A 12,958-nucleotide genomic window follows, 5' to 3' on the forward strand; every position below is an offset into this window, starting at 1 on the left:
TCTCACTAGGGGGCAGGAGCGCCTGAGGGGGGGGCCTGAGCTGAGATGCGACATCACGGACCTGGTGCCGCTACACTGAGTGTTGCCAACGATGGGGGATTAACCCCTAATCTGGTGATGTGGCACTTGCTGAAAATGAACTACAATTAAATCTATTTTCTCTCTCTCTCTCTCTCTCTCTCTCTCTCTCTTTCTCTCTCTCTCTCTCCTTTTTTTAGGGACTCACGTTTGATTAAATCAGCTTATTCTACGGAACAACAGAAGCACTATGATCCTTAGCAATCCACTGAAGCCTTTCTCCTGTAATGTCTTAAGCACCAAAGGGGTATGGCCAAATATCATACCAGTTCTGCAGTCCATTCACTAAGGAGCTTAACCATTCACATCCATTCAACAAATTGCTGCCCCATCTGTTAGTTAAATCATTTGAAACCTATTAAGTCACTATTGTTAAACTTCTGCTATTCCGGTCAGCTGTGTGTGTGTGTGTGTGTGTGTGTGTGTGTGTGTGTGTGTGTGTGTGTGTGTGTGTGTGTGTGTGTGTGTGTGTGTGTGTGTGTGTGTGTGTGTGGGTTGGGGTCAGCTGCGTAGCCTACCATTAAGAGGTTGTTAATTCATGGCACGACTTAAAGCTCTTGAGAAGCTCTGCTTCAGCACATTTAAAAAATGTCCTTAGTTGTAAGTAGACCATTGTGATTGGATGATTAACTATTCTCTCATTTCAGGCTGGTATAAGACCCATGTTAGAGGACTTTCTCCCTTATTCAATACATATTAAGGAGAAATTCTCATGCTGATCCAATGATAAGATGTCAGGCTTCCAGGCGACATTGCTTCCTCCCTCTTGCTCTCTGTCATTCTCTCTCTCTCTCTCTCTCTTTCTTTCTCTTTCTCTTTCTCTCTCTCTCTCACACACAAACACACACACACACACACACAGTGTTACACAGTGTCACACACATACACACACGAATAGTGATCATACCAGGGTTTCTGTGAATCCCAAATCTGCCTTCCAAGAAAAACCAGAACAACTGAGCACAAATAGAGCGGTCGAATATAGCTTTAATACAATCCAGGAATGTAATATCCGTGGTTTCGAATGTGCATAGATTATATCCAATCATTAACATTGCATACATAAAGACAATTCCAATGAGATTTTGTACATACAGTTCAGATAGTTTCAGGTACTTCAACTACCAACTATCCCACAATAAATACATTCACTTCTGTGACAATATTGCACAGTTGCAACTCATCATTATAAAAAAATCCCTTTTATATTTAATTTAATAGATGGAAAATAAGTAAGCCCTGTGAGAAAACGATACATGGAAATAACTGCATTACAGCTTATTTCAACTAAAGGTCAGAAATAATGACATGGAGGTTTCACAGTTGTCACACAGTCAAGTGCTCTCCCTTCAGAAATGCGCTAAATGTGATGATGATAGCAAAGATTATACAAGATAGCTTCATACAAGGTATGGTAAGTACAACTTAGAACGTTTCAAAACTTTAAATAAAATCTTCACTTAAATATGCTGAAAATCATCCTGTGCGATATATTAGCAATTCGTTAATTTGTTTGTCTACCCAAAGGTCATTTGAATTATTCACACCCAGTACATCCTCTCTGAATATAAATCACTTCAGAGGCACCCACCTGTTTTCATTTGTATGAAAAGATTAATACTGTCATTTGTTTTCGCGGCCGTGTATTCACACATTCCAATATCAAGGAAGAGCTTGATTGGATTAGCCGCAGTGATAGGTTGCTGGCTAAGCAATCCTTCTCACACGGGGCATGGTGAGGGGTGCGGAAACCAAAGAGGGAGCCCCATCTTCTTAAGGGTGGTGACGCAGCAGACACCCAGGTCAGCTCGCTGAGGGATCATGCCATCTTCGTGCACGGAGAGCATGGCACAGCCAGCATGTCACGTCACTAACCACAACAGTAGCTCTTTGATATTCCGTCACAATCCAACCATCACAGAGATCGAAAGTCAATCAGCCTGATGAAAGTGTGCGTCACTAAGACCGTGGATGATGGACCAACAAATGGCGTACTATTCCCATACATGAGGACGGAAAAAAAAGGAAGGTAGGAAGGAAAAAAAGAACCTGCTCCATCCGACAATTTACTCCTGTCAATCAATCGTCTTTGGTGGGCAATAGGCCCATCTGTGAGGACTGGTTCTTCATGGCCTCCTCGAGAAGGGCGCGGTGCGTCATGGCCGGCAGGTAGAGGAAGGCGTAGATCAGCCCCAGCACCACTAGGGCGATGAAGAGGGGGATGCCCCAGTCGGTGGTCATCAGGGGCTCATCGCAGCGTGCCTGCAGGAACGACCCCTGCATGGTTCCAGGTGTGTGTGTGTGTGTTTCAGCTGGACTGTGGAAAGGTCCAGAAAGACTTACCCTCAGCTTTGCCTCCTGGCTGCCTCCACGAACACTGATCGCCACCTCTGGGAAAGCCTCTGGGAAAGGACTGGAAGCCTCTACTGTGGCACCACCAGCTCAGCCTCACCCTATGCCCTCTGTGCCCAGACACACCAGGTGCTGAAACCCCCCTTCGCTGGCAAACGTACCACAGCGACAGATGTCAGTAAATCGGGTTCTGCCCCTCAGATGATACCGGCGATGGAGTGAGTCGCTGCAAATATTGTAGGCGAAGCAAATCAGGCACCACGCAACCACCTACGGGGGGAGGAAGACAGATGCCAATCAAAAAGTAAACACAAAAGAATAGTAGCATCTTTCGTCACTAAGCCTGCTTAAGGTATTACCCCAGCGGGATTGCTGCCTGAAATCGTGAACGAGTGGGCCCAGGGAGAGGGGGTCAGTAATCGAGGTAGAGATGGACCTCGTTCAAATGTTATGCAATTCTGTCGGGCGAAAACGGGCTCATGTTCCTATCCACAGCTGCGGGGGGAACATCGAAGAGCCGCCGTGGTTGCATCTGCCTCCCAAACATGGGAATTAACGAGAGCCAGCAAGCTTGCCTAATATGTCTAGAAAGGTTCTTTGCACTGATCTGAAATATGTGATTTATCACTGGGTGCATAACGGCCACGCCGAGCACAACACTCTACCCCCTACCAAAAAAAAACCCGGCTGACTCGACAAGGCAAGAAGATTTCACCCCCAGGGTGTAAAATACAGTTTGAGTATTGGCACAAGAGCTGAAGAATGGAAGGATACCGCCAGACCTGCAAAGAGCCCAATTACTGCTCACACACACACACACACACACACACACACACACACACACACACACTCTCTGCGTTTGATGGATAGCCTCCCTGGAGCGGGTCCAGTGTCTGCTACCTGCCTCCCCTCCATTCTGAAATGAAACACACAAGACGCATAAGGGGACAGAAGTATAAGACAAATTGCAGCAAACACGTCCAGATTAACATGTGCACAGCACGGCGGGAGAGAGTCAAGATGAGACGTGCAGACATGATAGCCTTCACCCAGGAGAGAGAGAGAGAGAATCTATGAGGCCTCTAGGTAATGAGATTTCCAACCGAGATCCACCCACAGAAAACACCAGAGCTGCTCTTATTCTTTACCTGTTTCACAAATATCTTAGCGTTATTGTCTTAAATATCCATATATGGTCTCCTAATAATAATAATAATTCATTTTTTTTTTAACGCACTTTTCATTCAATAGAATCTCAGAGTGCCTACATATTAGAAACTAACTATAATAATACAATAATATAAAAAATGTGTTAACATAAGCATAATAGAAAACGTAGTGGTGCTAGATTTAACACAAGGCCAGAAATGCCTTCCTGAATAAAAATGTTTGAAGTCCAGCTTTAAAGAAGTCCAGCTTTAAAGGAGTCCAGCGTCTGCGTTGCCCTTAGGTGGTCAGGGAGGCTGTTCCATAAGTGAGGCGCTACCGAGCAAAAGGCCCGGTCGCCCATGGTGCGGAGCTTGGTTTTGGGGACGCGGAGGAGCAAGCTGTTTGAAGACCTGAGGGTGCAGGTGGAGGTTTGGGGAGTAATTAATTCTTGCAGGTAGGGAGGTGCATGCCCATTTATGCATTTTTGAGTGAGTATAAGGACTTTACACAGCAAACTCACTCTGTTGGTCCTTCAGGGATTGAGATGAACAGGCAAACTAAAAGTGGCTGACGTGTTTTGCACACCTTGGGCCAATGAGCACGCTTCTTGCAGAAAAGTTTGCTGTAGTGTGTGACAGTCTGCCATAAGGGGTTGTCATGAAGCCACTCAGGGACGCCCGCAGGGTTTTCTCGTTCACGGTGCCACACACTCAAGTGAGTTGGATGATTAACTACACACACACACACACACACACACACACACACAGTGTTCCACAGTGTCACACACATACACACACACACACACACACACACACACACACACACACACACACACACACAGTGTTCCACAGTGTCACACACACACACACACACACAGTGTTCCACAGTGTCACACACATACACACACACACACACACACACACACACACACACACACACACACACAGTGTTCCACAGTGTCACACACACACACACACACACACACACATACACACACACACACACACACACACACAGTGTTCCACAGTGTCACACACATACACACACGCAGAGTGATCATACCAGGGTTCTCGTTCACGGTGGGCACACAAGTGAGCTGGATGATTAACTATTCTCTCATTTCAGGGTGGTATAATACCCATGTTAGAGGACTTTCTCCCTTATTCAATACATATTAAGGAGAAATTCTCATGCTGATCCAATGATAAGATGTCAGGCTTCCAGGCGACATTGCTTCCTCCCTCTCTCTTGCTCTCTGTCATTCTCTCTCTCTCTCTCTCTCTCTCTCTCTCTCTCTCTCTCTCTCTTTCTCTTTCTCTCACACACACACTCACACACACACACACACACACACACACACACACACACACACACACACACACAGTGTCACACACATACACACATGCAGAGTGATCATACCAGGGTTACCGTTCACAGTGCGCACACTCAAGTGAGTTGTGCCTAGGCTACAAGTGGCTACAAAGATCATTTTCCGTAAACGTAAAGAAACCATCTATTGACAAAAACAGAATGACACGGTGACTATCATTCAAATACATTTGAATATCATCCATGTAGCCATGCAAAGACGTGGGTTGTAGAATTTGTTGAAAGTGTTCTCTGAACTTGGTTCGGCACCAACAATTGAATTTGAATTTAGTCTGGCTGTTGACTGCACTGTGCAACAAACGAGGTTTGAAAAGAAACCGGTTGGTTTGAACATTAGCTTAGCCTATTATATAACTAGAGTGACCACAGTCTGGTTGTCCAGCCCTCTGTCTGGCCTGCTGTTGAATGACATCCTTTTTTACATCTGCCTCGCAAAAGCTACCAATGCGTACTCATAGCAATGATGAATATCCAGCCCATTGTGTCTCTGTCATACTCTTCCTAAGGTATGTCTAAACGTCTCAAGCAGCTATGGCATTTCCGCTGAAACAGACATTTTAGTAGAACTTTAATTATATTCGATGTGCTAGCTTGACATCTGAGTCCAGACTGGTCATCACCATGCTAACTCTATGCTATGCACTATGCTGGCACCACTGACTTTTTTTTTATATATATATATTTTCCAGTAAATTATATTGCTTTTTAATATTTTAAACATTTAAACTATACTTTTACGTATTTACTTCCATGTTATTACATTTTGCTTCCACCAATTCCACTTCAAGTTAACAACCGCCTTCAAGATGCCTCAATCAATACAAATGCTCACAGTCAAATGTATCAAGAGTGAAGGTAATGTGAGAGAGTGCTTTCCTCCATGCCGACTTCATGTCTGGTATATGCATATTTCAAATGGTTTTAGTCAGTTGGCGATATTCAGAGGTTATGCAGAACAACTACTAACATTACAAGTTCGTGTACTGGCCCGTGGGCCCATGTGTGAATTATTTACACAGTATTGACACAAAGACCTTTGGAAATAACAACCAATCAAGGAGTATGCAGTTAAATATGTGGACATGTAAGTATGCTTAAATGGTATGCCATACAAAGTCTAACTAGACGTACCTAGTAGCGGTACATAATATGACCCCCCTTTAAAGTGAAAGATTGACCAAGAATGAAGTGAAATACGAAATGTTTCTGTTCCAAGAAAAGTGTGTTATCTTGACCGATTATGTTTCTGCCTACAATAGAATAATATATACAAAAGTGGTCTGCTTCTCACCAAGCTGCTTGCTGATGGTTTTGTAGCCCATTCCAGCTTTGAGCAGGTCTACAATCTTATCTCTGACATCCTTGGACAACTCTTTGGTCTTGCCCTAGGTGGTGAGGTTGAAGGTGTGATTCTTTTGACATGTTTCTTTTATACACGTCACCGGATGAGATTAGGTGGACCTTGTGAGGGCTAATCTGTGTGCTTCTTGGGCACATAACTGGTCTGTGGGAGCCATTCCTGCTGTTTGGTAAGGGTTTAAATACTTATTTTCTTTGACAAATGCAAATCAATTCATAACTGTTATAAAATGCAGTTTTCTGGATGTTTTTGTTAATATTCTGACTCTCACTGTTAAAATAGACCTACCATTACAATTATAGATCACACATTTCTTTGCAAGTGGCCAAACTTGCTAAATCGACAGGGGGTCAAATACTTATTCTCCCCACTATATCAAATGGAGGCTTATTCTTTAAAGGCATGAAATATGTTTGAATACATCAGAAATGTTGTTTGTTTAAATGTTTATATTTGATATATCATTTAATATAGGCATATCAAAAATTGTCCCACCATCTAGCAGCTGTTTGGCCAGAATCGCCGTTCCATGTAGGGTTTAAACCGTATTCTTTGCCTTTTCCACCCTTTGTCTGGCACACCGAGTACAGTGCTTGCCTTCTACGTAGGAGCAACGTGTATCTATTCAGAAAAAGTACTTGTACCTGAAGTACACTTACTAAACTAAATACATTGTAGAGACAGAACAGCATATTCATTTCGCCTTCCATGTTTATTTTGACGTTACAGCCTCTCGAGCGCAATCTACCCCCTAGTGCCATGGCAACCAAACATCCCTGTCCACAATAAAAGCATGTTCACAAAGAGTGTGCCCTTCCTAACATTTGATGTTATGTTGGAGAAGTAAAACTGGCATCACGGTGTAAAAAAAATGAAATAACAATCACAGAATTTAAGGCACCTGCAGTGAACAGTAGGGTAAGGCACCTATACGATCCTGTTCAACCCTTAAGAAGCAAAGATGACCCACACCATGCATAAAGTAATGCAGGAACAATGCAAAGAGTTTTTAAATGTATCCACCTGGGTCAGCTTTTTTGAAAAGCATCGTTTTCAGTGTTGTTATACGCCGTTTTAGTGTGGATAGAAGGGCTAAACGGAGAAATATTTATGCGTCTATATTTAGTGTGGACGGGGTCTAAGTTTGCTGTAACATCGTGAACCAAAAGTTCTAATTCTAATTCTAATTCTAACTCATCACCCATGGTGGCAGGAACACGCAGGCCCATTCTCCCCTATTTTAGCGGCAGGCTAATAACACTAGAGGGTAAAGCGCAATGTAAGGTTGTCCATTTAGACACGGAGAGCCCTCTCCGACGTTGTAAGACCCTCTCCGAGCACCTCTCCGTGGCGTGACGTGCACCTCCCAAATTTTGGAACTATCCGACTCCGTCAATCCGTCAATACATCAGTATCAATGCTTTACAACACCCACAACCGTCGGAGAACAAAAAATGAAAACGAGTCCGTCAAGGCAACTGCGTGACCACAGAGTAACGTAGTCGTAGAAGTAGGCTATATTTCGGACTAAAGGCGCTGATTACGCGACCAGGTTGTTGTTTAATAAATATGTGTGCTGTTTGCGGTTTAGCAAAGGCGCTGATTACGCTGCGCTCGCAAATGTTAGTAAATGAGGCCCTGGGTGTCTTGGCAACAGGACCATTCCAGAGGGAACTGGCTGACTGGTCAGGGGTGGGTTTCTGGAAAGTGTCATAGTCTAACCACTGTCGCAATCTTGGTCTTCACAACCATTTAGCAATTTGGGTTTCTCGATTGGGTGGTTCCAACGATCAAGTGAAAACAAGCTGCTCTAGTGATTATAGGATTTATAATAGGATTCCTTCGTTGCCCTCCATATTCTGTATTACGTCAATAACAACTGCCTTTTGGGACACAATTAGCCGAATTCTGATGTTTGCGGCTATTTTGATATAATGATGAACTGCCTGGTCAAAGAGGTTGCTGCTAACCCCCCTCACCAAGTCCTAGATAATATAGTGCGGTTCTCTGACCTCTGAACCCACCGCATTTATGGCCACTGCCACACTCTGCCACTCCAACTGTTTCCTTTTGTTATTAATGCCAGATAACAATATCAGATAAGCGAACTTCCACCTTGCATTCTCTGAAATTTCCTTTTTGGTTGATTTCCTGCTTTTCCTTTTGCCAAGTCCAATCTGAATATGGGGCTAGTGTATTTGTACGGCCGGGTCATTGATTGAGGGAAGATGCTCATGCATGATTGCTCAATTTGTCGTTAGAGCGATAAAAGGTGCATGGAACCTTGCACACGCATGATTTCATACATCTGATTTTTTTTTGTGCCTAGGTTTTTCAGCTTTGTGCGTAAAACATGTTTTAGTATTAATTCTACGCTGGTCTAAAGCACAGGCAGCGGTGTGAAAACACCTACACAAGAACCCGCAGAGGAGTAGTGTTAGTATGTGCTTGCTTAAAATAGAAAAGAATGGATTATATAAGACATGCGCTGCTTGCACTCACACAACCCTACCTACTAATAGCCTCAGGAAAGTGGGTTTCGAATTCGACTCTAGATGGAAAGATGGTGAGATAGACAGTGATTGAGAGGGTCGAAGAGAAAGAGATAGAAACAGGGGGAGAAAATAGGCAAGAGAGATGAGAGTTGAAGAAGAAAAGAGAGAAAGAGAATATGTATTCACTGCGGCCAGCTTTTGTTTTTCTCGGAACAGGCAGAACTAATCATCTCGAACAAACCGGCACTAGACGCAGAGACGACTCCGTCTCACTTCGCTCCTTCTCCGAAAGGATGGCGTGTCTGTCGCCCACAGCCATGGGGGCTGGCTGCATTATATAAAACCCTCGAGAATAGAGCCCTGTTCACTCCCCTGGGCCCAACCCAGAGAGATAGAGAGAGAGATAGAGAGAGAGAGAGAGAAAGAGAGGGGGCGATAACAGAACCTACACATTCCACTGGGCGAAAGCTCTTGGATCTAGCACCCTTTAAAAAAGCACTCTTTCGGAGCCGGTTATCCTCCCTCCAGCCTCCCCTTTGAACAATGTGGGATGGCCTGGAAATTTGAACAGAAGTCAGGCACGACTCAGCCCAGGGAATAAGTGAAAATAGTTCTGAGTTCAGCCAGAGGCCCCCCTTCCACACGTACATTGTGCAGGCAGAAAACACAACTGGCAGCCTCACAAAACTGCGTGTGGAGATGAACGGCAAGAGTTAACCTATTCTTTCACACTCACTCTGATGATGACAGGCTCCAAGTCCCAGTGATGCCGTTGGCACCTGCTGTTGCTAAGGCGACATTGGACATCTAAGGTCGTGGATTCAATTCCCAGGGATCAGTGAAGGTCCTAGAAAGGGGTCATAGAAATGTATGCTTAGCTGTTAGTCACTTTGATTTAAAACTGTAAAAAAATAATCACATTAACATTAGAGTGAGTGCTATGGCAGCCTATGCTGTCGTTATGGAGATCTGGCGATGTGTGTTCGTGTGTGTCTATGCAGGTGGGAGGTGGGGCCAACTGATTATGACTCACACAAGTAGGAAAATGTAATTAAAACCCCACTAACAGCGCCTGGGGATTAAGTGCCGTGTATAGGTTAGTTGGCAGCCTTCTCAGCTCTGCAGGTGCTTGGGTGAGAGGTAGCGCGAGGTAAAAAGCAAAAAAAGACTAAACAAAAAACGTGTAGTGACGGCATACAGTGCGTGTAAGGGAAGTGATGGAAATGAAATTACCTTCTCTTTCAGACGGTAACCTGGAGAGGATGTGGGGGAGACAGTAATTCAATTCAGCGCGCCACCTGTTTACTGCCATTTGAAAATGGCCCTCGCCTCTCCTGTGCTGTGCTGTGCTGCCCGGCACAGTGAAAATCGATGAGAGACTCTTGAGAGCCTGCAGTGGACTCTGCAAATAAAGAGACATTAGACATGAAGCCTGCGAGGGGGGGGGGGGGGGGGCAAATGCATGCATGCAAAAAAAAAAACAATGGATAAACAGCGCATAAACAAACACTGCGAGTGTCAAATATTGTCAGATGGCCGCTGACACATCGATATGTCATGAGCCGAGCCACTCGCTGTGCGTCCTGAGTCCTACCAATGCCATCCATCGATGCAGATGGATGAAGGCCATTTTAATTGCTGAGATTATGGACAGACATTTTGATTAGAGGAGAGCCACATATTAATCCAGAGTCCAGCGCATTTTCGCAGTTTTGATAATCCGATGCCCAAACACGGATATTTAACTTGACATTCACCAGTGCACATCCCTTGGCAAATATTGACTTGTCAAGTTGTGCACACTCCCTGTATTGTATGAGAATCCCTGGAAGGGTTTGGACAGCTGTTCGAAGGACTTCAAAAAGAGGTTATTGTCCGTGCTTAAAAAGAAAAGAGGATTTATTTTTTAAAGCAATTGCTTGACACCTACTTAAACAGGGATGGTTCAAATAGCAGGTCTGCCCAAACAGAGCTTTGAAGCGTAATCCAGACATTCTACTCTCCTTTCTCTTTTAATCTTGATCTGTTTTTGAAAAATCCTTGACCCTGGCAGAGTACTCACTTTCCTTTCTGTCTGTGTGTCTGTCTGCATGGAACCCTCTACGAGAGTGGATGAAAACAGCACCATATTTAGCTTTGGAAACATTGCAAAGAATAGGTGCCCAGTGTTAATCCAGTCATCGTAGACTGTAATAACGCAGTCACAGTTCAGACACATCTTTTCGAGGTGTTTCAGTGAAGGTCATTGTCGCCGGGCACTTCCAGCAGGGGGCTGGACAGTGACAGCTGGTCTGAAGTCTGGAACTGATGCCAGACTATGCGGGGTGTCAAGGCAGAGTCTTCAGGCTAATTCATATTGTTCTTATTCTAAAATGAATCCACTGTTAATTATCTATGAAGTATGAACTAGCTCCTAGAATCAGACAAGCTGGGTATCCCAGCACAGCAAGACATGCTTGCCCATCTGTCTAAGCGATGCAATGGAAGTTATTAATTATTATTATTACACCGAAAGTAGTGACAGCTTTCTCTTTTCGCTACAGGGGATACCTGTGAATGGAAACAACACACCATGTAATTACAGAAGACGGTGTGAATTGCATATGCACATGAGAATAAAGCTTTCTTCACTTTCTTTCTGAAAACAGAGTGAGAGAGAGAGAGAGAGAGGGTGTAAGAGAGAGAGGGAAAAACTGACTCATTATCAGTTTGTGGGGCAGCTCTTACTGTAAACTTTAATGGATTTGCGCCAGTACCATAACCATAACCCGTGAAGAGAAAGACAATCAATGCACCCCACGGAAACTATTGACTATTGTCCATCGGTCAATACAAAGGCTTGAGTGACCTCTCAGATGACATTGTGGTCCTATGGGTTCTCTTGTGCAATTTCAACACCAAAAATCCAACCTGACAGATGTGCCCCGTCAGAGGATTACAGGATAACCTTGCACAACAGAATGACTCCAGGGCTCACTGTCTCTCAATCTGGTCACAGGTGAGATGGATGCGGATAATAAAACACACAGACACACACACACACACACACAGAGACACAGACAGACACACACACAGACACAGACAGACACAGACACAGACACACACACAGACACACACACACACACACACAGAGACACAGACAGACACACACACAGACACAGACAGACACAGACACAGACACAGACACACACACACACACACACACACACACACACAGACACAGACACAGACACACACACACACACACACACACACACACACACACACACACACACACACACACACACACTTACACACACACAAACACACACACACACACAGACACACACGCACACACACAGACACACACAGAAACACACAAACATCTGCATGCTCAGCTCAAAATACCGCACATTTATAAACAATCCTCTCAGTCAAACGCAGTGCCTGCTATTACTACCTAGACCTACTCCTAGATCCATCCTTCCACCACATCCTTAGCTACCTGTATGTGCCTGCCAGGCTGCCAGGAGTCCTACACGCCTGACACTGGTGCCTTTGTGATTGGCCCACACTAAGCACACCCGGGCACAAACCAATTAACACCGCCGCAGTCCCAAGTGCTCTGTTGAGTTTGTATGAGCACGCTTGTCTGCCCAACAGTACCCTCTTTTGTCAAAGCACTGAAATGAAGACCACACCGCCAAAATGAAAGGAGGATGAAATACATTGTAATGGAACAAAGGGAGCATATTTATCTTTTGTCATACACAATTATGTAGACACAGCACTACGTACATAACAACCCCAAATAGTAAGGAAGCTGCTTTTGTATGAGAGTGAGACAGAGAGAAAGAGAGATGTGAAAATCGAATCACTTATGTGAGAGGAAAAAAAAGATAAATATCCATATCATATTTCATATTTATCATGTTTCATACTGCAACGGTGCAAGAACTGTGCAATACAATATGTGCAAGATTGTAGAAACAGTGTGTTCTTTTGAAGACCTACACCAGCAGCATGATCAGCTAAAATATGCATAGACGAACCCAAAAATGGCCAACTATTACAAAAATGCTGGGAAGAAAGGGAGGGTTGGCAGTGACAAGGTAGATAAGAAAAGGAAAGTAGTATTCCCTTTCAGATTTAATGT

This window comes from Sprattus sprattus (assembly GCF_963457725.1).
Source record: "Sprattus sprattus genome assembly, chromosome: 18".
NCBI lineage: Eukaryota > Metazoa > Chordata > Actinopteri > Clupeiformes > Clupeidae > Sprattus > Sprattus sprattus.